General features: G+C 40.8%; 1 protein-coding gene across 3 annotated transcripts in view; it reads left to right on the plus strand.

Annotated features, from left to right (window-relative positions):
• The window catches only part of HS3ST5 (heparan sulfate (glucosamine) 3-O-sulfotransferase 5), a 242,325-nt gene that overhangs the window by 136,064 nt on the left and 84,607 nt on the right, over positions 1-21,654 (plus strand). For all 3 annotated transcript variants that reach the window (XM_014531371.1, XM_005883723.2, XM_014531370.1), the window contains one exon: positions 1,859-1,972. The gene's annotated coding sequence lies outside the window, so the exon portion shown is untranslated. The remainder of the gene's footprint in view (positions 1-1,858; positions 1,973-21,654) is intronic.

Raw genomic sequence — 21,654 nt, forward strand, 5'->3', positions numbered from 1 at the left:
AAGGACACATAATACCCTTTGTAATACTTATTATAATATTTTTTTTAAAAGAATAAAAATAAATAAATAAATAAATAAAAGAATAATGAGGAAAACAACTGAATAGCTTCATTTTATAAATTATAGATATATACTCCAAACTTTATATTTGTAAGAATATACAAATATATTGATATAGTCAAATTTGTATATATGTTTCTATATGTTTAAAAATAACCATTAGCTAGTTCTTATACTGGAATGTTATTCATTTAACATAAACCCTGACACATGGCAGGTGCTTAATCAATGTTTGCAAATTAAAAAATAAATGTTTTCCTATTATCTATTGCTTTTCTGTGGCCTGGAATTAGTACAAATGTTAAGAATCTAAAAGTGAGCAGTGCCTTTCTGGGTGGAAAAGGGTGATTTAAAGGCAAGGTAGCTTGTTTTGCTCCTTGTACTAAACACCTTTAATTAGTGATTGTCACATTTTTTCTTGTGTTGTAAAACTGAACTAATTGAAGGTACTACCCTTAGGGGATGAATTCTATAGTGTAATAAATGTTGAGTGCCCTCTTGAGTTTAGCGTTTTAATTATTCATAATTATAATGATTTCTGTTTATTTGAGAACTTTAGAAATAATTCTAGTTTATCAAAAAAAAAAAATTCAGAAGCAGAGTAGTTGAGGCTTTGCTTTATTTTATGTTGCGGTCAACAGGCCTATGAACATGCCCGGACATTCTCATGAGCAATGGAGCCAGTTTACAGGTGGGCACTACTGATGTGTGCCATGTCCTGAATTAAATGGAGGCACTTATTTCTACTCATTCTCTGATTTCTCTAGAAGTATTTGGGCAATGTTGGGATTGTGAGGTGAAGAGCTGACAAGGATTCAAGTGGAAGAACTGGAAATAATGTAATGCAGTATGACCCAAAGAGGAGAACAACAGATTTGATAGCTGGTTATTAACCAAGTATATAAGTTTTTAAGGTCTTTCCTCTTCTTAAGAGGGTGTGTGTGTGTGTGTGTGTGTGTGTGTGTGTGTTTGCTTTACACCCTAAATATATTTGCACACAAGAGACCCAAGTTAAAATATGAGTATTCAAGGTATGTATTCTGGCCATTTTGGACTAGAATAATTTTTACATCTACTATATTCAAATATATACTAGTGATAACAGTATATTGGAACTGGGCTCCTACAATCTATTCAATATCATATACATTCTTAATAATAGCCTGAAATAATGAAATCCTACTTTTAAAAAAAAAAGTTTGGCATTGCAAATTTGTTTCATTGCAATCTGTTTTATTTTCCCCGTCTCTTTCTTTTTCTATCTATCTATCCAACACTTTAATTTTAGAGCCAAATATGTACTTTGCAGCTAGAGAATTACTCGGGTCTTCTGATAATCTATTCAATTTAGGAAGCAGCAGCAATTGTTTAATATATTCAAGTAGTAGCAAAGGTAAGAATGATTGATATGGATAATATCATCCTATAAAAAGGTCCGTCTGGAGGCACGCGATATTAGCAATTTTAAGGAGAGTACATTTAACCACTCTCGCCTAAAAAGATCAGCAGATCCAAGGTCCTGCTACAAGAACATTATCTGAAAGTACGTAGGAGTATGTCTCTGATGAAAGGGAATTAACAATTACATAATCCAGGGTTAGGCTCAAATGTGAGCTCTGCTCTTCATCAGCAAATTGTTTACTAAAGAAACTGGAAGTACCATTTAAAAAAAGAAATATTCTGATCATCCACAATATATCTCTCCTTCCCAAAGCAAATTTTTAACCACAGCTACTAAGAAGAAGGGGAGGGGAAACGCCTCATTGGAAACTCACGTTGTCTCTGCCTCTGCCCTCAGGTGCTGACAAGCAGGGAACAAGCCCAAAAGACAGGCCGTAGGGAAGGAGAGGCCATGGAATATCCACCCACCAGATAATCATCGCTGGAACAACCGGGAAGTGTCTGAATGTAGGTATGTGCATTGAAGACTTCTGTGTGCTTCTGCGTGTAACACCCCCCCCCCCCCCCCCCCCCCCCCCCCGCCGGCCCATCAGCCTTTTGAAAGCCCATGTGGCGGCCTGGCGTATGTGAGCACGCGCACAAGGCCACTCAGACACCCCGACACCCTGGCAGCCCTGCAGCAGCAAGTCCTCTTTTTTCTCTTGGGCTTTGAAATCATCCTGCAAAGTGACTTAAACTGCCTCCTGCTCTCTAGCCTCGGTGTTCCCATGTAGAAACCTTCCGCCCACGGACACTGAACCCCAAGTCTGTGTCCTTGCTCTCCCCATGCTCTGACCATCCGAAGTAACTCCCAATTCCTCTGGGCTGGTTTAGTTCTGGTTTCCCTCCAAGACCTAAGTCAAGTTCTACCTCCACTACAAATTCTTGCTGCTTTCTCCATCCCCAATATTTGCTTTGGTCCAAACTTCTATAGAACGTGTAGTTACACCCTTTCTCTGGCATTTGACAACGTGATCCACATACTGCTTTTTTTCTCGTTATGCCCATGTCCTGTGTCCTCAGTGCCACTGTTTATTTCTGGAAAGGCAGGATCTGCCACATTTTTGTATGCCGGATTCCAGAGCAGCAGAAAAGGGCATGCCATGAGCTGTGATGATGAAGTGAGGCAGCAGAGGGCAGGGGTAAAGGACACAGGGTCTGAAGCCGCACTGCCTAAGTCTGAGTTCCCGCTCAGCTGGGTGCTCTGGTCAAGGTTTTTTGGGGAAAAAAAAAAACTTTCTGTGCTTTAATGTCTACATCTCTAAAATAGGAGTAGTAATTCCATCCATCTCCTTGAGTTGTTGCAAAGCTTAAATGAGCTAACAAATTTTAAAAGGCTTAGAATATCTAATACATATAAAACACTCAAAAAATCATTACCTAGTTACTTCTGTATACACAGTAATATTCCATCTTAGTTTTCTCATAATGCTATAAAATACCGTTATCACCGTTCTACAAACAGGAGCCCTGTGGCCCTGAGAGGTGGTGAATATTACTAGCAAGTGAATAAAATATATTCACTTGCCATCAAAGAGTAAACTCCAAAATTTATAAATTTTTAAATCATTTTATTCTATTTTAAATTATTTTGGAGAATTTACCAAGAGCTCTGTTAAACTTGGCAGACTAGCCTTCTTGGAATCTCTTCATTTTCTAGGAAATCATCAAGTCTTGTTCTTGTCGCTGCCAAAATTCCTTGGCCGCTGCTGCTTCATTAGTGCATCTGTAGCACTTAGCACTGTGCCGGGATGTAGTAGATGATTGATAAATCCTTGGTTAAATTAAATTTTGTCACCCTGCTGATACATTAAGTATACTCTGCCCTTCTGGCCCACTGCTTAATTACAGAGCAGCTTTAGAAATCCTCTGTGGACCTAAAGAAACTACCTTCAGGTAAAATATTTCCATGAGAAGGGATGGGAAGAACTAACATTTTTGAATGCTTATCTTATTCTAGGTTCATTGGGGTGTTCTTTTTTACTTTGCAAACATTATTTCATTTAATATTCAAAATACCCTATGAAATAGGGATTGTTAACCCCATTTACCAACCAAAAAGCTAAAATTCAAATAGTCTAACCAACATATTTAAAAATCACACAACTGGTGGGAAAGAATTTCCAATGTAAGTCTAACCCAAAGACCAAGAAATGATGAGGCAGTAATGGGGTAAAGTGAGACTCGGATTCAGTCATGAGGCAGATCCTCTTGACACAACTTCAGGTGATGCATGTGCCTCCTTATGCCTCAGTTTCCTCAGTTATTTTGAGGATCAAAATATTGTATTTGTAAATGGCTTTGAAATTATCATTGGTACTATAGACATAAACTATAATTATGGGTCTGGTGAATATAAACATTGAAACAAGTAAGAAGTCCCCAAAAGGTTTGAATTCCCTAGCAGGTGATGGGAGGAAGGTGGAAGCAATGAAAAGAGGTGAAGATCAAAGACAAAGAAATGCCATGCCTGTGGAAGCATCTGGGGGCAGACCTAGAAGAGATTACTCTAGTACCAGTGCTGATTCAAGGCTTTTCAGTTGTCAGTTATCCTTAGGATATGTTAGATCATGTTTTAAAATGTAACTATAATGGCCACAATCACTAAACCAAACACTGGATATATAGGACAAAACATTGGAAATCAGGACTGTTGTATATGGAGCCACGTATCTTGTATAAGGGATGGTTGTGTGACAAGCTATTCATTTGAAGGATTAAGAGTAATATTATCCTTAAATACATGGTTCTAAAACTACATGTGTACCATGGGGGCGTGGGGGTGGGTTGGAAGAGGTTAATGGGGGGAAAAGGGAGACATATGGAATACTTTCAACAATAAAGATATCAATAAAGATATTTTAAAAACAAAGCTCAAAAAATAAAATAAAATAAACTACATGTGTACCTTCCAGAGTACCGGAAACCCCTAAGGGCCTCAGTGGGATCCAGGCTGCTTGTTCTTGAAACAATTTCTTTAAAAGTTTTTCATAGAAATTAACGGCACTTCATTTGTTGCTGATGTCTTATTTTGAAGGGAAGTTAGATGTATTTGGTGAGTTAATAAACTATGGCACACATTTAGTTAATAAACTAAATAGGCATGTGCCTCACTTATTATGATAGTAAAAACAGTTCAGTGTTATAAAACTGTAAAGTGCTTTCCATTTCTTAGCATTTAATTACATCCCTACTGAGTTTAGAGAATAATGAATCTCAGCATATGACCTATTGCATGTATTTAGATTTAAGGAAGTTATCTATATAATAAAAGCTTAAGCAACCATTACAGCAGAACGACTGGAACAACCAGTCGCTATGATATGCACTGACCACCAGGGGGCAGACACTCAATGCAGGAGCTGCCCCCTGGTGGTCAGTGCGCTCCCAAAGGGGGAGCGCTGCTCAGCTAGAAGCCGGGCTCACAGCTGGTGAGCACGGTGGTGGTGGCAGGAGCCTCTCCCTCCTCTGCAGCAGTGCTAAGGAACAGTAAGCCGAGTGGTAAGGAGCGAGCAGGCGGGTGGTAAGGAGCGAGGGGTCCCGGACTACGAGAGGGCGCAGGCCGGGCTCAGGGATTCCCCCCTGCCCAAGTGCATGAATTTTGTGCACCAGGCCTCTAGTTTACTATAAGAATATACCCATATTTTTTCTTTTCCTTTGTTTACATGATAAATTCCAGAAACCACCTATCAGATATTTTAAATTGCATTTTAACTTGATTGAGAACAGGCAACCTAGCTGATATTTTAAACAGTATTGAAGAAATCAAAGAGGAATTAAGAAACCACTTTCATAAGTGTCTTTTGTCAAAGCTTGCCTAGAGGAAGCCTCCACTTCCAGGATCTACTGCTGAGATGGAGAATCTATGATCGATTGCTCAATTGCATCTGACCAATTTTAACTGTCAAGTATTTTGAAAAATATAGCCTATGACAATAACACATTTAACCTATTATAATAGCCTCTTTAATATTTGAACTTTATCATTATTGTTAATTATTAAGCACCTTGATGGTGGAATGGCTTGTATGGATAATGATTGGTATAATGGAGCAACAAATGGTTAATTTGAGGAATATTTTTAGAGTGTATTCCTTAAGAATTATACAAATGTTTATAAAAATAATTTTTACAATATTAAATTATGTTTTTTTGCAAAGTAGTGAAATATAATAGAGGAAATTTTTCCTACTTCTATTACTTAAAAAATATTTGTGAACATGGGTTCTTCAATATATAGCAGGATGGTACCTGTCTGGGAGAAGACTCATCTATACTAATAATAGGGCAATATGCAAATTGGTCGGATGCTGTCACAGTAACGACCAATCAGCAGGCTGCGTGAGCAGCAGGCACGGATGGGCGGGGACTTGCGGCATTGGGGATGGGGACGGGGCCGTGGCGGCCCTGGCTGTGGGTCCGCAGGCCTGGCCCAGTGGGGACGGGGGAGGCGGGGCCCAGCAGAGGGTGGCCTGTACTCCCAACATGGTGGCAGCAGCTGTGAGCAGCACCAAGCAGAGCCTGCGGGCCAAGCTGAAGCAGCACCTGCGGGCCATCAGTGCCCAGGAGTGGCTGCGCCAGTCCCGCCTCCTGGCCCAGAAGGTGTGCGATCACAGGGACGGCCAGGGTGGCAGGCCAGCACGGGTTTACAGATCTGCGCAGGTCTCTGGTGCACGCATCCTATCCCCTCACCTTGCGTGCGAACGTCCCTCAGAATGCTGTCACCCACGCGTGCCTGCAACAGTCCCAGACCACGGCGCGCGCATGTTCCCCCTGCCCCTCCGCCGCACTTCTGTCAACCCCGGCGTGCCTACATCCCTGACACAACGTGCACATGTCCCCTCCGGCAAACTCACCTCCTTTGGAGCGTGTCTGGGTGCTCAGGGTAGGCGGCTGTGAGATGTCAGTGAGAGGGCAGAGTGGTGATGCCCTGTTCCCGTGGAGGCCAGTGCAGCGACAAGATCACCTCCATGGGGCTAATGCAGGTGCTGAGGCAGGAGCAGGTGCAGACAGACACACCTGGTGGGCGTGGGGCAGCCCTCGCTGAGGTGCCTTCGGTCAGCATTTGAGGTCGGGAACCCAGAGGATGTGAGGAGGTCTGTCCTCTCAGTGAAACGGCGGGAGGGTCGGAGCAACTGCAGAGGAAGAATGTGCACTCAGGGTGCTGGCATCCATGAGTGAAGGCCACCCTACTGAGCCTTGCTCGCTCGGGGCCTAGCGCACTCCTGCCAGGCAGCAGGGGACAGGACATGCTTTTCCAAGTTAATGAGAGAAAACATTGATTCTCCCACTGCCCGCTAAGGTGGAAAGCAGAATGGGGAGACATGTGGGGAGTGAGCGAGGTTCCCAGTCTGGGGGTTCCAAACCTGCCGTTGGTTCCTTTCATCACTGAATAGAGAAATACAGGGTGTCCCCCCAAAATGTATACACACTTTGAATACCTACTAATTCCAATGGGTTTAAGTATGAAAAGAAAGAAACAACAATGGAGCTGTCATCTGTTAAAAGTGTGGGCATAAACCGGCAGTCGGACATCCCCCAAGGGGTCCCAGATTGGAGAGGGTGCAGGCTGGGCTGAGGGACCCCGCCCCCATGCATGAATTTCATGCACCGGGCCTCTAGTCCTATATAGTGAAAGCCTAATATGCAAATTGTCCCCTCGGGTGGTGGTTCGACCAGGAGTTCGACCAGGAGACCAGGTGTTTGACTGCTTGCTATGATGTGCGCTGACTACCAGAAGGTGGCGTGAAACATGGCGGGCTTCGGCAGCTCAGTGCTGGCAGCGGGCAGCAGTGGAGGTGCTGCCGGCCCCAATGGGCACCAATGAGAGTGGGGCCGCAGCGGGATGGTGGAGCAGGTGAGCAGGCAGCGCCAGGCCAAGGCAGGTGCGAGCAGGGGCCCAATTGCCCCACCAATTGCCCCACAGATGGCAACCAGCGGTGGGATGGGGGGCCACTGGCCAGCTCCCAGGTGCTGAGGGAGCCGGGCAGGCGGGGGCCAATCGCCCCACTGATTACTATGCAGACGGTGACCAGCAGCAATGGCGGGGGGTTAGGGCTGCCTCCCAGCTCTCAGGCACTGAGGGAGAAAGGGCAAATGGCAATATTAAAATATTTCTTCTAATTATTTCCCTTTCAATGTGCACAAATCTGTGCACTGGGCCAATAGTAAGAATTATAATATCTGCTATTCATAGAGTGCCTATTCTGTGCTAGACCCTTTAAAATAGATCATTCTTAGTCTTCAGAATGTCCCTGCAAGGATATTTTGTTTTCCTCATATGTCCTCTGATATAGTTGAGTAAACCAGTAAAAAGGTAGTGCCACAATTCAAACGCAGATTTTGAGACTCCTGTGCTCACGCTTTTAACTATTAGGGAAGCCATTTGCCTCCATAGAGGAAGGGAGGTAAAAAGTTACACACACACACACACACACACACACACACAATAATAATAGCTACAATTTATTAATGTGCCACGTACTGGGCTAGGTATCCTAAGTTCCTTATCCTAATATACAGCTCAAAAGAGGCTTTTTCATCTCAGGATTTTCAAATGAATTGGATATTAGTATTCCCATTTCCCCTGTGAGATATTTAAGGTTCAAAGGCACTGAATTACTGACATAAGATGGCACCCCTGATAAGTAGCAAAACTGGGTTTCCAACTCAGGTCTTGTCGAGTTCAAAATCCATATTCTTTCTAAGAATATTATAAGCTAAAATATGTAACTTTTATAAACTAAAGACTCTGGACTGCTGCATACTTATCTTTTTTCCTCTGAATGTCTAAAATGATTTCAGTTTTGTTTAGAAATTATTGAACTTTCTGTTAGTAAGGAACTTTCAGAAAATTAGTACTAAATCAATGAATATGCACCACTTTGTGTTTATTCTAATGATGCTCAAGTTTACATCAAAGTCAGATTTTAACATTATAACTCTCCTGTGCTCAGCTTATATTTTATAATCTAGAATTCTACTAAGAACTTAAAAATTAAAACAGGTTTATGAAACTCCGGAAAACTGCCCTGCATGCATAAATTGCTGTTCTAAAGACCGCAAGTTACAAACACAACTGAATATCTTTCATCCTAATCTTACAAGAAGCCTAGAGCAGCATTTTTGCATTCATTCATTAAACAAGTATCACTGATTGCCCACTATTTTCATAACTGTGTGCTAGGGAGATTGGCAGAGAATAAGAACGCAGACCCTGACCTCAAACAGCTTTATAAATTAATTAGAGAAAAAAGACATGGAAACCACTAAGCAACAAAAATTGAAGTTAAGGAACATGGCAACAGTGAAATAAATTGTGTTTAATGAAAAATAAAAAGAAAAGACTACTACAGTTTCACGGCTGGAGATGCTGACTATGGGTTTAAGTAGTGAAAAAGGCCTCACAAAAAAAGGCCACTGTCTAGGCAGAGAGGATGGACGGCACTGGCCAGGCAGGCACTTGGGGTGGAGGTGGCCGGTAGCAGGTGCATTTATTATCCTGAAGGCTTCTTCAAGGGAACTGGAAAAGACAAGATTGGAAAAGGAGGTGAGCCCAGATAGCCAGAGGCTCTGATTCCAGCTAAAGACTCTGGCCTTTGGCCTCAAGGTGATGGGAGTCATTGAAAATTTTTGAGCAGGGAAATGACATAATTAAACAGTGCTTTAAAAAAAGATAAATTTGGCAGAACTGGGCAGAATGAATTTGTGCAGAGAGTACGGGAGCAAAGAAACTACAGCAATAATTCAGTTCTAAGGTGATGAGGTTTTGGACAAAAGTGACAGTGGGACTAGAAGGAAGAAAATAAATGCAAGAGGTAGTGCAAAGAAAGACGAGAGAAGGCGATGACTAGATATGGGAGAGAAAGACACAAAATAATTAATTTTAAATTCTGTTTGGGAAGTTATATCGTTTATAAATTTTGTTTTAGAATTAATTGGACATCATCCATAATATTCATGTTCTGAGACGCCACTGGATTCCAGGAAGACCTTGCTTTTATTCAATGTGGCATTTTTTTTCTAGGCAAATTTACAGTGAAATCCTGCTTCCAAAGAGATAATAGATACTTTTATAAAAATGCCTGAGAAAATGTTTTTAACGTTATGTTATAGTAATAGTAATGCTGTTATAGGATGGCAGAATGCTTAGATGAGTGATGTAAATTCAGCTAAACAATTATGTTCAATTTGTTTCCAAAATTCTCATTTATTGATTTAGCTATTGTTATGTTTTCTACCAAAGTGACTTTTAAAAACTGTTTATTGGTTGTCTACATTAGATCACTCTTACAAGTATGTTGATATGATTCTCTAGCAGTTTGGGTATATTTGGTGCTTCCTCCCAGGATAAATCCTGTGGTCTTCAAAAGGTCCCTGTTTAATTATTGTACTTGATGGGAAAACTGAGCCATAAAGGAAGTGAATTAATGATTTATTCAGGGTAGTATGAGAGCAGAAGAATCTATCCTTCCTGTAGGTCCAGTGGACTTCATTGATCAAGTAAGACTAGAAAGAAATATTCTTTTTGGTTATTTAGGTTTGGTAAAAATACCCAGCACCAGGCAAATACAACCTTATTCCTTAGAACACTCTCTCCCTTTCTCTCTCTCTCCCTTTCTCTTTCCCTCCCTTTCTCTCTCTCTCTTCTCTCCATTGCATTACTGTGATCTATATATGTACCAGTTACTTTAAAAAGCAAGTGTCACTTTAATATTACTTAGATACTGTTTTTAATGCATCAAGTAAAACATATTGTGGCTTCCAATATTAATTCATTCTCCACTTAGCATTGATAAAAATATTTATGATCTGCTACAGAGCAAAACATATTGTTATCCATTTCCCCCCGCTTTGATAAAAAGCATTCTTCAGCTGTTTTCTAGGAACAAAAGTTGTCAAAGTTTGATGGTAATTTATGTTGTCAGTGCATTAAGTTGATTTTATGGCAGCCAACACAACTATTGTCCATTTATGAAACCAAGGATCACTCTAGGTCTCCACAAAGGCCATTTGATACCTGCCCTCTCATTTGACTGACCTTGAGGGGAGTTGAGTTTGGTAATTTATGGCACACACCATCTAGAAGACCTATTTGCAAGATTCACTGTCATTTAGTGCTAAATGATCATTGCTGAGTCCAGGGACAATCTGAGCTCCTGACAGAGCAATCCCATAAAAAATATTGCCTACCCACCCAGGTGTCCTTTCCAATTATCTGAAGTAGGAATTAATACTTTTAAAAGCTGCTAGTTTTTGAAAGGTTATTACAATTTATTCCAGCAGTTTCTTTTGCACATTATGATGAATTAGTTTATTAGGCCATTATTTTCCATGTCAGCTTTTTAGAAGATTGAACCATAATGTTGAAACATTAGTGTGAATGGCAAACATACTATTTTACAGCTGAGTAATATATTTCTTTGAGAAAAATGTGCTTCGTTTTTAATAACAGGTAATTTTATGTTTATGTTCCCTAATGCTGTTGTCAGATATTATTTATTTCTGTTTGGTAAGAACTGGAGAATTTTCTTTCAAAATGTTAATGGTGGCCTAGACAGATTTTAGAGTCATAGTAAGAATATATTACTTAAAAGTAGAAATTATAAATTGTGTTTTTCCCTGAAAGCTAATATTTTGTAAGGTTTCCTTGACACCAATTTAATACATGATTACTTCCAGGGAGAGTTATACTCCTGTCTCCATTTTATTTTTTTCTCTAAATGTAGTGGACCAGGTGGGGAAGGGGTAGTTCATTTTTCTAAGGTCTTAATGACTTTCAAGTTTTTATTTAATAAATCTTCTTTATCTGAAATGATTTGTTGCTTCAGAGATCATTTAGTGATATTCTATCATATATAGGTATTGTGTAAGTAATAATAATTAGCATTTGATAGAGATTTTCCAGTCATTGTTCTCCATTATATGTCTACTAAAATAGTAAAGCAGTATAGGAACCTCCTATTTACCAAGTATTTAAAAATACCTCTATGTGGAAAAGATTAATTAGAAGTACTTACTCTAAAGATCATTCAGTGTACTATATTTTTATTCAGATAGCAAATATTTTTGAATGCCTAATACCTGCCAGTCATTATAAAACTGTGTGCAGTGGGACATAGCCATAGCAACAGTTTAGACATTCAATCTTTTTATTTCTGTTAAAATTATTTGTGGAGATACAGTTTTTACAAAATATAGTTCCACAAAATTCTGAATTTGGAGTGAGCTAAGCATGTAAGCAAATTCGGTAACACTTTGAAAGGTTTATATTTGCTTTCTCCAATCCAACAAATGCTTGCCAAAGGAAATATTGTTTTTGTTTTCTCATCAAACACATTTGTTTCTATAGCAAATGGTTTCAAAACTGAAGTATTTATTTTTGTTGATATGACGGGAACAAATGTTAGTTTTAGCAGAATTAAGATTTGAAGCACTCCATAAATTTTTCACATTGTGTCAGAGAATTTTTTATAATGTCTGAAGTTAATAATGAGAACTCCGAAGTTTCTTCTTTTGGGGGGAAGAAGAACATACATACAGAAAAACGCACACATAGTAAGTGTACAGCTCAATGGATTGTCACAGAGTGAGCACATGATGTAACCAGCACTCAAATCAAGATAGAAATCACCAACATTCCAACAAACAACCTTGCAGCCCCTTCCAGTTAATCACACCCCACCCTCCACCTCCAGTAACTATTCTTCTGATTTATGACATTATCGTTTACGTTAGGCTGTTTCTTGAAAATTATAAGATCGTGATAAAATTATTACTTCTTTTGCTAATGTTTCTGAGATGCATCCCCATGGTTGGATTCTGTTGTACTTTGTTGACATCAATACATGGTATATTCCATTGCTTAAATGTACCATATTTTATTTGCCTAGTCTATTGATGATCACTAGATTGATTTCTGTGTGGGGTTTGGCAAAAAAAAAAATTGTATGAGCATTACATATACATATATTCATACAGGTTGGGGCAAGAGTCGGTTTACAGTTGTGAGTACGTGAAACAGTTTATTCTTGTATTATTATTTATTAACTAGTAGCCCTGTGCACGAATCCATGCACCAGTAGCTCGCTGCAGCCCTCCAGTAGCTCTCTGCCCGCTGCCCCGCCCTCCTGTAGCTCCCTCCGCTCCCCCTTGTAGCTTGCTGCCCTGCCCCTTCCTGTAGCTCTCCACCGCCCGCTTGTAGCTCGCTACCCTACCCTCCTGCTGATCTGTGATCTGGTCATTATGCGGTCGGTCGTTACGCATCACGGTGTAATGACCATATGCATATTACATATTTATTATATAGGATTATTGTATGATTTCCACGGTAAGTGTACTTCTGTCCCACCCTGCATATCATAAATATATATACACAATATTGCATTGTATATATACAATTAAAGCATATCTGTTGGTATATTCCCAGGAGTGGAATAGCTGGATCTCAGGATTGGCACAGGTGCAGCTTTTGCAGATACTGCCAATGAGTTTCCCTGAGTCCTGGTTCTTTCTTATACTCATTAGCTATTTTCCTTTGGACGTCGACCTAAAAAATAATTGGGGAGAACTGGAGTAAATAATTTCCAGGTTTATTTCAGGCCTATACCTCTGTAATTCAGTGCTTGTTTACAATGGAAAACATTGGCATAGATTTCAACAAAAGGCGGATCATGAGAAACTGCTACTTGGTTTTCTATTATACTTCACTATTTGCATTTACATATGGATGTGACTGTTAATGAACCTGAGCATTCACATTATTTGGTAAATAATAAAATTACAGTATCTGATGCAGAAGAGCTGGAAAGTTTTCTGGTTTCCCCTATATGTTCCATGAAATACAGAACATTTTTTGCCAGGCTGTTGGTAATAACGAGACAAATACAAAACAGGCCCGCTCTTCAGTGTTGCTGGTTGTTTTCACTGGAGGGGTGCAGGGACTGTGTGTACACATCCTTTGGGGTATTTTACACAAAGCAAGTATTCAATACATTTTTGTTGTACACATTATCCATTTTGTAGAATGATTTGGGGAGGACGGAGCTGTGGGGGTTGCATAGAATCCTGCTCTGCCAACTGACTTTAGCCAAATTATTCATCTCCTTTAGCCCTACTTGCTTCATCTGTAATGTGGAGAAAATAGCCCCTACTTCAGAGATCACCGTGAGAACAAAGGACGTAGCATATGTGAAGTACTTCACACAGTGCCTGCTTGTGATGCTCAGTAAATGTAGGGTGGCATTATTGTCTTTTTTAATTTTAAGATGGTATTTTTACAACCTCTGTCTAAAGATAGTAAAGATTCTGCTGCTCATACTTTATGGATAGATAGGTATGCTCTAAAGTTTATTAGAACCTGACAGCTAGATGTTATTCTTCCTTTTATTAATTTTTCCACAAATATTGATGCAGTAGACTATGGGCAATGCACTACACAAGGCATGAGTATTCCACCACATTTTAAACTCTGCCCCTGGCACACAGAGCTGATGTGGCTTGCAAGTCCTCCAGCAGTTAAAGTACAGCATGAGTAGGCATGAAGGGGAGGTCTAGACACTCCAGGAAAACTTCCTGGAGGAAGTGACAGCTCAACAACTGACACCTGACAGATGCCTAGGCCTTAACCATGTAAGGGAGGGTGGGGAAAGGGATGTTCAGGAATAAGAGCATACCAGGCAGAGGAAACAACATTCGAAGACTGGAAGATTTTCAGAAAAATTGAAGCTCAGAAGGCAATGGATGAGAAAAAGAAAAGAAAATGTGCCAAGAAGAAAGAAATAAGGCTAAAAAGGCAAACAGGGACCAGTCCATTAAGGCCTTATACACTGGAATTTGGACTTTATCCTGAGGATAATGAGAAGCTATTGATTTTTTTAAAATTAGAGTATCTTTATTGGATGTGTGTATTAGACCATTCTTGGTGAAGAATGGGAATGGAGTGGGGGGCAGGGGGAACAAGACAGGAGGTAGAAAGATAGTAAACAGGGTAGAAGGTAGCAGTGGTCTGAATTCGGGTCTCAGCAGTGGGAACAGAGAAAAGTGGACGGATAGAAAGCACCTCACTTGGAAATCTGGGATGGTACCGTACCATAGCCCGAGCCTGGACAGTGGAATGCTTAGTCATAGTAATTACTAAAGGGGAGAAGGCAGAGGAAGAGAAGGTGGAGGTAGAAGGACAAATGAATTGCACTGGAACAAGGTAAGGTTGAAGTGCTGTGTTACCTAAGTATGTGTTGAAGAAATAACTTTGACTTCAGGAGGGAAATCTTAGATGAAGATGTAAATAGCAAGGTAATTGCAGGAACCAATGGCATAGGGCAGGTTGGTTAAGCAGAGTTTAGAGTGAGAACAGAGCATCCTAGAATGGAGCACTGAGGAAAAGCCATATTTAAAATATAGGTGGGAGAAGAAGAACCTGAATTACAAGCCACAAAAGTGGTAAGAAAATGTGAAGTGTGTGTGCTTATCATGACCAATGGGATAAAATGTTTCTGGAAGAAGGAATGAATGGTCAGTAGTGGCAGATGCTGCCAAGGTGGGAAACAGCCTGGGTATTGAGAAGTGCAACCACCAGCTTTGGCAACAAGGGAATAAATCTGTGGAAACTTTGCTAAGAACAGGTTGGCGTTGAACAAGTCAAGGTACAAGTGATAAATAAAAACATAACTACGGGGTGATGGGCTTCCAGGCAAATACGATTACTAAATAACACATTAGGTAACTATATTAGTAAGAGTTACTCGAAGATCTGTTAAACACCTATTTTAAAACTTAAACACAACTACAAAATACATACTACTTTTGGTTGTTGTTTTTTTAATGGGTTTTTATCACTGGCTGTACATTTACCTCTGAATCATAAAAACCTAGTGGTTCTCAACCTTCTGGCCCTTTAAATACAGTTCCTCATGTTGTGACCCAACCATAAAATTATTTTCGTTGCTACTTCATAACTGTAATGTTGCTACTGTTATGAATTGTAATGTAAATATCTGATATGCAGGATGGTCTTAGGCGACCCCTGTGAAAGGGTCGTTTGACCGCCAAAGGGGTCGCGACCCACAGGTTGAGAATTGCTGCTTTAGAAGAATATGAATTTTATGCTCTAATCCAGTTTCTGGAAACTTGCCTCTTGAAGAAATTTAGCTGAGAATTCTGAAGAAACAAGAATGGGGAAGAAGTTCCCTGTGGAGATGTTGTTGTTGTTGTTAATGTTGAAAAGAATAGAATGGGCTTTAAAATAAATAACAAAGAGAAAAGAATAGGATGTGGAAGCATAGCAGACAGGAATCCCAAAGGACAGGAGGGTTCAGGTTCTTGCGTGTGCATATATGCAGAGCCAAACTCAGAGAGAATCAACTCCTGGAGGAGAAGCCGGTGATTCATTATTGTGAGTTAAAAGGGGACATGTTATAAATCATAAGCAGGACAAGCGAGTTCTGTTTTCCCTGCTCTGTTCCACTGTTGAAAATTAATTTTCCTCGGGATTTTTTTTCCTGGTGGCTGTTATTTACAGTATCGTCCGCCCAGGCCAGCTCATTCATTTCCACAGGCAGCTCCTGTTGGCGCACCAGGGTAAAGCACAGCAAATTCGTTTAGGGGGTTGTCGGAACTCTATGTGCAAGTACTGCTTCCAGATTCAATCTGTAAATGTAAGGTGTGTTTATCCTCACATTTCACACCAAGCCCAAGCCTAGTTTGAGTAGATGAAATTTGTGTAAAAGGGACCACGACTGGGTAATTTTTCTTTTAAAAATATGTAAGGTCACTCAGGCATAGCATATAATGGGCCGTTTCATGGGCACTGCTTCTCACAGTGGCTTTGTTACTTTGAAGGCAGAGCTGAGGAGCTGGTTGTTTTGCGGAGCAGACGGCATGGTCTGTGGAAGAGCTGTGTGGGACACCCCACACCCCTGTCTTCCACCTCCCAAGTGAGTGCCCTGCTCTGGGGACTAAGAACATGGGTCAGGGACTGAGGACTTACACTCTGTTCTCATTTAATTTCCAGCAGAGCCATGAGGTCAACATTATATTTATATCCACTTTACAGAAAGTCAGAACCCGAGAAATTAAGTAATGTGCCCATGTACAAAAATAATAAGTAGCGAGACCTGGGTTTAAACACATTTTTCCACCAGGACCAGATAGAACTAATGAGTAGTGAGTTTTTCATGTTTTATTGTTGTTGTTGTTTTATATTGGTGGGGGGTTGTTTTGTTTTTTCCAAGTTTTGAATAGAGTCCACTAGTTTGTTATTAATAAAAAACAATTTTGTTCTTATTATTCTAACACAGACTTCACTTTACTACTGTTTTCTTTTGTTCCTTCATTCTTGATATGTATTTATATCCTACTAGAGGCCTGGTGCCTGGATTCGTGCACTGGTGGGGTCCCTCAGCCTGGCCTGCAGAGATCAAACTGGAAGTCCTACATCCCCTGAGGGATATAGTAGTGTGCGGAGCGGCAGGCAGCCGGGGAGGACCCCGAGGCCTGGCCAGGTGCCACGCTGCTCCCGCTCATCCCGGCCCAGTTGCACCTGCTGCCATGGTCCCAGTCCACATGGGGGAGGCACACGCAGGGGGAGTGTCCATGGGAGAGGCTCACACCGCTGCAGCTGTGCTTGCCAGTCAGCCATGAGCCCAGTATCTGGTGCCCATTGGCCAACTGAGCGGCACTTCCACTGTGGGAGCACACTGACCACCAGGGGTCAGCTCCTGCATTGAGCATCTGCCCCCTGGTGGTCAGTGCGCATCATAGCAACCGGCCCGTCATCTGATTGGTCACTTAGGCTATTATATATATTTATAGATTATTATATCTTTTTAGGCCACTTAAAATTGGAAGAGAGGATGAAGAAAGAGATACATTATTAAGATAGTCACTACCACAATTTAGTATCATAATAAGATAAGACATAATAGTCAAGCTATATTAGCATTAAGTATTCGAAAGATTATTTCATGTAATAATTAGCATGAATTTGTTCAACAAATGCTGTTTGAGCACCTACAACTCACAGGGGGGCCCTTATGTGTTGGGTCAATGTCCGTAAACATCCCAGGAGAGAATGGGGATGGGCCATGAGAGGGGCAGACAGTAAACAGGTATATAACAAGGACAGTGGGGGAAGAGAAGGCAAAGTCAAGTAGGTAAAAAGTGCCAAGGGGATGGGAGAACTAGGGTTGTGTTCTCATCAAGACTTTTCAGTGAGATAAGTTCTACAGAAGCCAAAGGAGCAAACCCTGCTGAGTGAAGTGCATTCAGGAGAAGTATGCCTGACTAGCAAATGCCTAAGGCATTTGAAGAACTTGGTGAGTGGTTGGGTGTGCCTACCTCTGCCTTCCCCCAGGCAGGGAGCGTGGTGTGGTGGGAATGGAGGAAGGGGAGGGGTAATTGGTGGCTATTAAATCAGGCAGGGTGTTGAGGCAGGGTGGTCTGATCTTGGAGAGTCCTGTAAGCCCTTTAGTCAAATATAGTAAGCAAGTCACATTTACAATTAATGTTGTTTTAATATATCCAATGCAAGTTTTACCAGTTTTTTCCTTTTTGGGGTTTCTTTTTAGTTATAAATACTGCCAATTGGATGATTTATCCTGAAACCAAGAAGAGCAGGATCAGAAAATAAGCAAGCTGCCACTCCCCTCTGCTCCCTGGGGCGGGCGGCATAACTGATCACAAGATTCCCTAGTCACACTGAGAAAGGTCAGGGCTGGCCAACAGATGAACCGCTCCAGACATAGCTTTTAATACACAGATCTTTCCATCTCTGCCCCAGTCCCATCCCCAAGCATTAGTACAGCCAAAACTCCAGCAGCTGGGTATGCCTTAGCTTCAGCCCACTGCCTGACTCGGGAACTAAAATTCCCTTGTGATCCTCTCCACTCCCTACTGACCCGCTCCTGACCCCATGTATATTCAGTTCCCTCGGGTCCCTTAGGTAATTCCTCCCTGCTCAGTGTTGCCCACTTGAAGGGGTCTGAACTACAAAGAGCTGCAACCAAAATAATCTTGACCTTTCTGGGCCTTACCGACCTCATCCGCAAAACGGGCCTGATTTTGTCCAGCCTGCAGGACTGTTGTGAGTGCTGAGGTAGTAGCTATTAATAAAGTGATCTAGTTGAGTCCCTGATCTGATAGAAGAAAAGGGGAGGAGAAAAGAGGTCCCAGAAACTTGAAATACAAGAAACAGAGCTGAAAATTGCTTAAATTTTGCACTGGCCCCATAGTTTTACCTTACTGCTACTTCCATCCTAGTTGGCTGAGCACCAAAGAGTTAACTAGCGTGAGATAAGAGAATGTGAGAGTCGAGGACCAAAGCTTGATCTCTCCACCAGAATGGTGTGATGGTAGTCTGCCTAGTTGGAGACATGAATCTGAAGAGAAGAATCAGGCAATTCCTGCCATCAGGAGGGGACAGACTTTTTAACAGATGGATGGGAAGGGAGAGCATATCAATGGAGATATGAAAAGAGACAGCATTTGGAAAATTAGGAAGTGCAACAGAATTCTAATGGGATATGTAAACATTCCAACCTATTATCACTTAGAGAGGATGTTAAACAACATCAAATTAGCTATACTGAAGCAGGGCAGACTCAGGGGCCAGGGCCTGGTGCTCCCCCACCAGCATGGGACATACAGGAGAATACATGTCAGCTGTTAGAACTCTGAGAAAGTCTAGGCTAGGAGACAGAGACCAGTATCTGAATGACACCAGTCACCATGTTACCACTACCATAGACATTAGGCAATAAAGGGGTGTTTCAATGGACACGTTAAATAGAGCAACTGGGACCATTCAAGCAAACACACAGGGCCTCAACCATTGGCTGGAGGTCAGAAGCAAGGCTTCAACTCCTTGTGGTTGGGGGAGATTAGAACTAACATGGGACAAACTAAAGGGAGTGGAAATTATTAGGTAGGTTCCCAGGTAGGTTCAGTTAACAACCCTGAGATCCAATAAACCAAGACAAAAACCCTTAGAAGCAAAGGCTATGTGAGGCTGAGCTCCTCTCTCTCTCCCAGCTGAAATGAGGACTGACTGGTCAAGGGGCGGCCACCTAACACTGCACCTGCCTTTGGGAGGTTGGGCCACAGGAAGAAAGTGTGTAGAGGCAGAGAACTGAGACAGTCTTAACCGCTCTCGCCTAAAAAACTCTCAGCAAAATCCACTTTAGTCTCTGGATTTTCCTTGGGCTGCAAGATGAGATTCTGAGAAGATGAGACAGTAAATCTGTAGACTTGCTCTGGAGTTTCAAACTCTTTCTAAAAATAAGTTCATGCTTAGCTCACATAGTTATGGAATTATTCTTACTTATCCAAAAAAACCTACCCCTAAGTGGATATTGGTAAAGAATGGTGTCCTTGCCCTAATAGTGTGGCTCAGGGGTTGAGCTTCAACCCATGAACCAGGAGGTCATCAGTTCAATTGCGGGTCAGGGTACATGTCTGGGTTTCAGGCTCTAATCCCAGTACGGGGCATGCAGGAGGCAGTTGACCAATGTTTCTCTCTATCCTTCTCCCTTCCTCTCTCTCTAAAAATCAATAAAAATATATATTTTTTAAAAAGAATGGTGTCCTCAAAAGCTTAAAATTCTGAAGCCCAAAGTAGAGAAATTAAGAATGTCGATGGGCTAATAATAGTTGACGTAGTCTTACCAGTGTGTGCTGTGCAGATGTGGGCACTGAGAGAAACACAATTGTGCACTTGCAGAAATTCTTTTTCTTTAAAAATAGAAAATTGTGGCGTGCTAATATTGAGAATTAAACTGAAATTTTCTTTTGAATAACTTCAGGAACACAAATTTGAACTTTTCAGCTTACAATTAACTCAGCCACAGAGGATGGGATATACAAGGAAAGCTGAATATGTTGAATTGGAAAAGAACAATCTTGTAAACACTGGCACAAGAACTTATGTTTTTCTATTTCAATTTTCAGTTTGTGAAGTGTTGATACAATTTTCTACATTTTACATAATTTGACTATAAGTGTCTTCTTTCAAAGGGACTTTGCGTATATTGGAATTTATTGGGCAAATGTGTATCCAGAAGCAAATGGTTATTCATACTTATTGGCTTCCAGAGAGGGGTTGTGCTGGTTCATTCAGGCAACTGGAATTCTGTCCACCAGAAAGCTAATCAGCAAGATGGCTAGTTACATTTATGAGTATTTCTTTTAGAGGCATTTAGTTTCAATCCCACAGATGGTAGCTGTAGTCCATTAGTTTCTGAGCCAAGCTTTTCCATGTCCTATTGTACTCAGCAAGATTGCTATTGCACCAACACAATTATTCCAAATTCAGTGAGACTCAGCGGGGCTGAAACAAAGCTATGTCATAACAATTTAATCCCAGCTCACCTTCCCCTTTACTGGATAAACAATCAAACACCTGCTGAATTCTGCTCCACATAATGAGAACATCTGAGCAACAAAGATCAAAGAACACTGACATTTGATCTTATAGCCAATACACTAGAACCCCCTTTTAGGAAAGATTTTTTATTACATGGTTTCAGATAGCTCTTCTTTGGATCAAATCATGCTGCCCACAATAAATAATACCAAGAAATTCTGATCTGACATGGTTCATTTATAAGGCCTACTCTGCATCATCATCATTGATAGGTGCTTCATTCTATCAGCATTAATTTTCATTTGAATGACATGAGAAATGATCATTTAAGATTTAGAGGTACAAGAGAATTGTGTTTTCTGTATTTTTAATTCATGCTTTAAACAAGCAGTAAAAAAAAAATCAAGATAAGAGGATATTAAGTATGTTTATCTTCTTAGTTACACTAGAATTCCCACTTTCAGGAACAAACTCAAAATACTCTGAGTTTCAAAAATGTCCAAAACATAAGCTTTCTGGTGTAATTTACAAAAGACACCTCGACTATCCTTTCTGTGTATTTTTTCTTATACTTATACTAAATAAACAAATATGAGCATAATGACAAAGCTTTCTTTCAGAGTTTTATTGTAACTATTGAATATATTTCCTACACTTAGGCATTACCTCCTTCTCTGGGCCTTTTTTTTTAATTGTACACAACAGAATGCAAGTCCCCTTACCTTCTCCCACCGTGCCCAAATACCTTGTGAACCTGCCCATTCTTCACACATCCTCTCTCGAGTGAAAATGAACTA

The sequence above is a fragment of the Myotis brandtii genome, unplaced genomic scaffold, assembly GCF_000412655.1.
Source record: "Myotis brandtii unplaced genomic scaffold, ASM41265v1 scaffold8, whole genome shotgun sequence".
Taxonomy (NCBI): domain Eukaryota; kingdom Metazoa; phylum Chordata; class Mammalia; order Chiroptera; family Vespertilionidae; genus Myotis; species Myotis brandtii.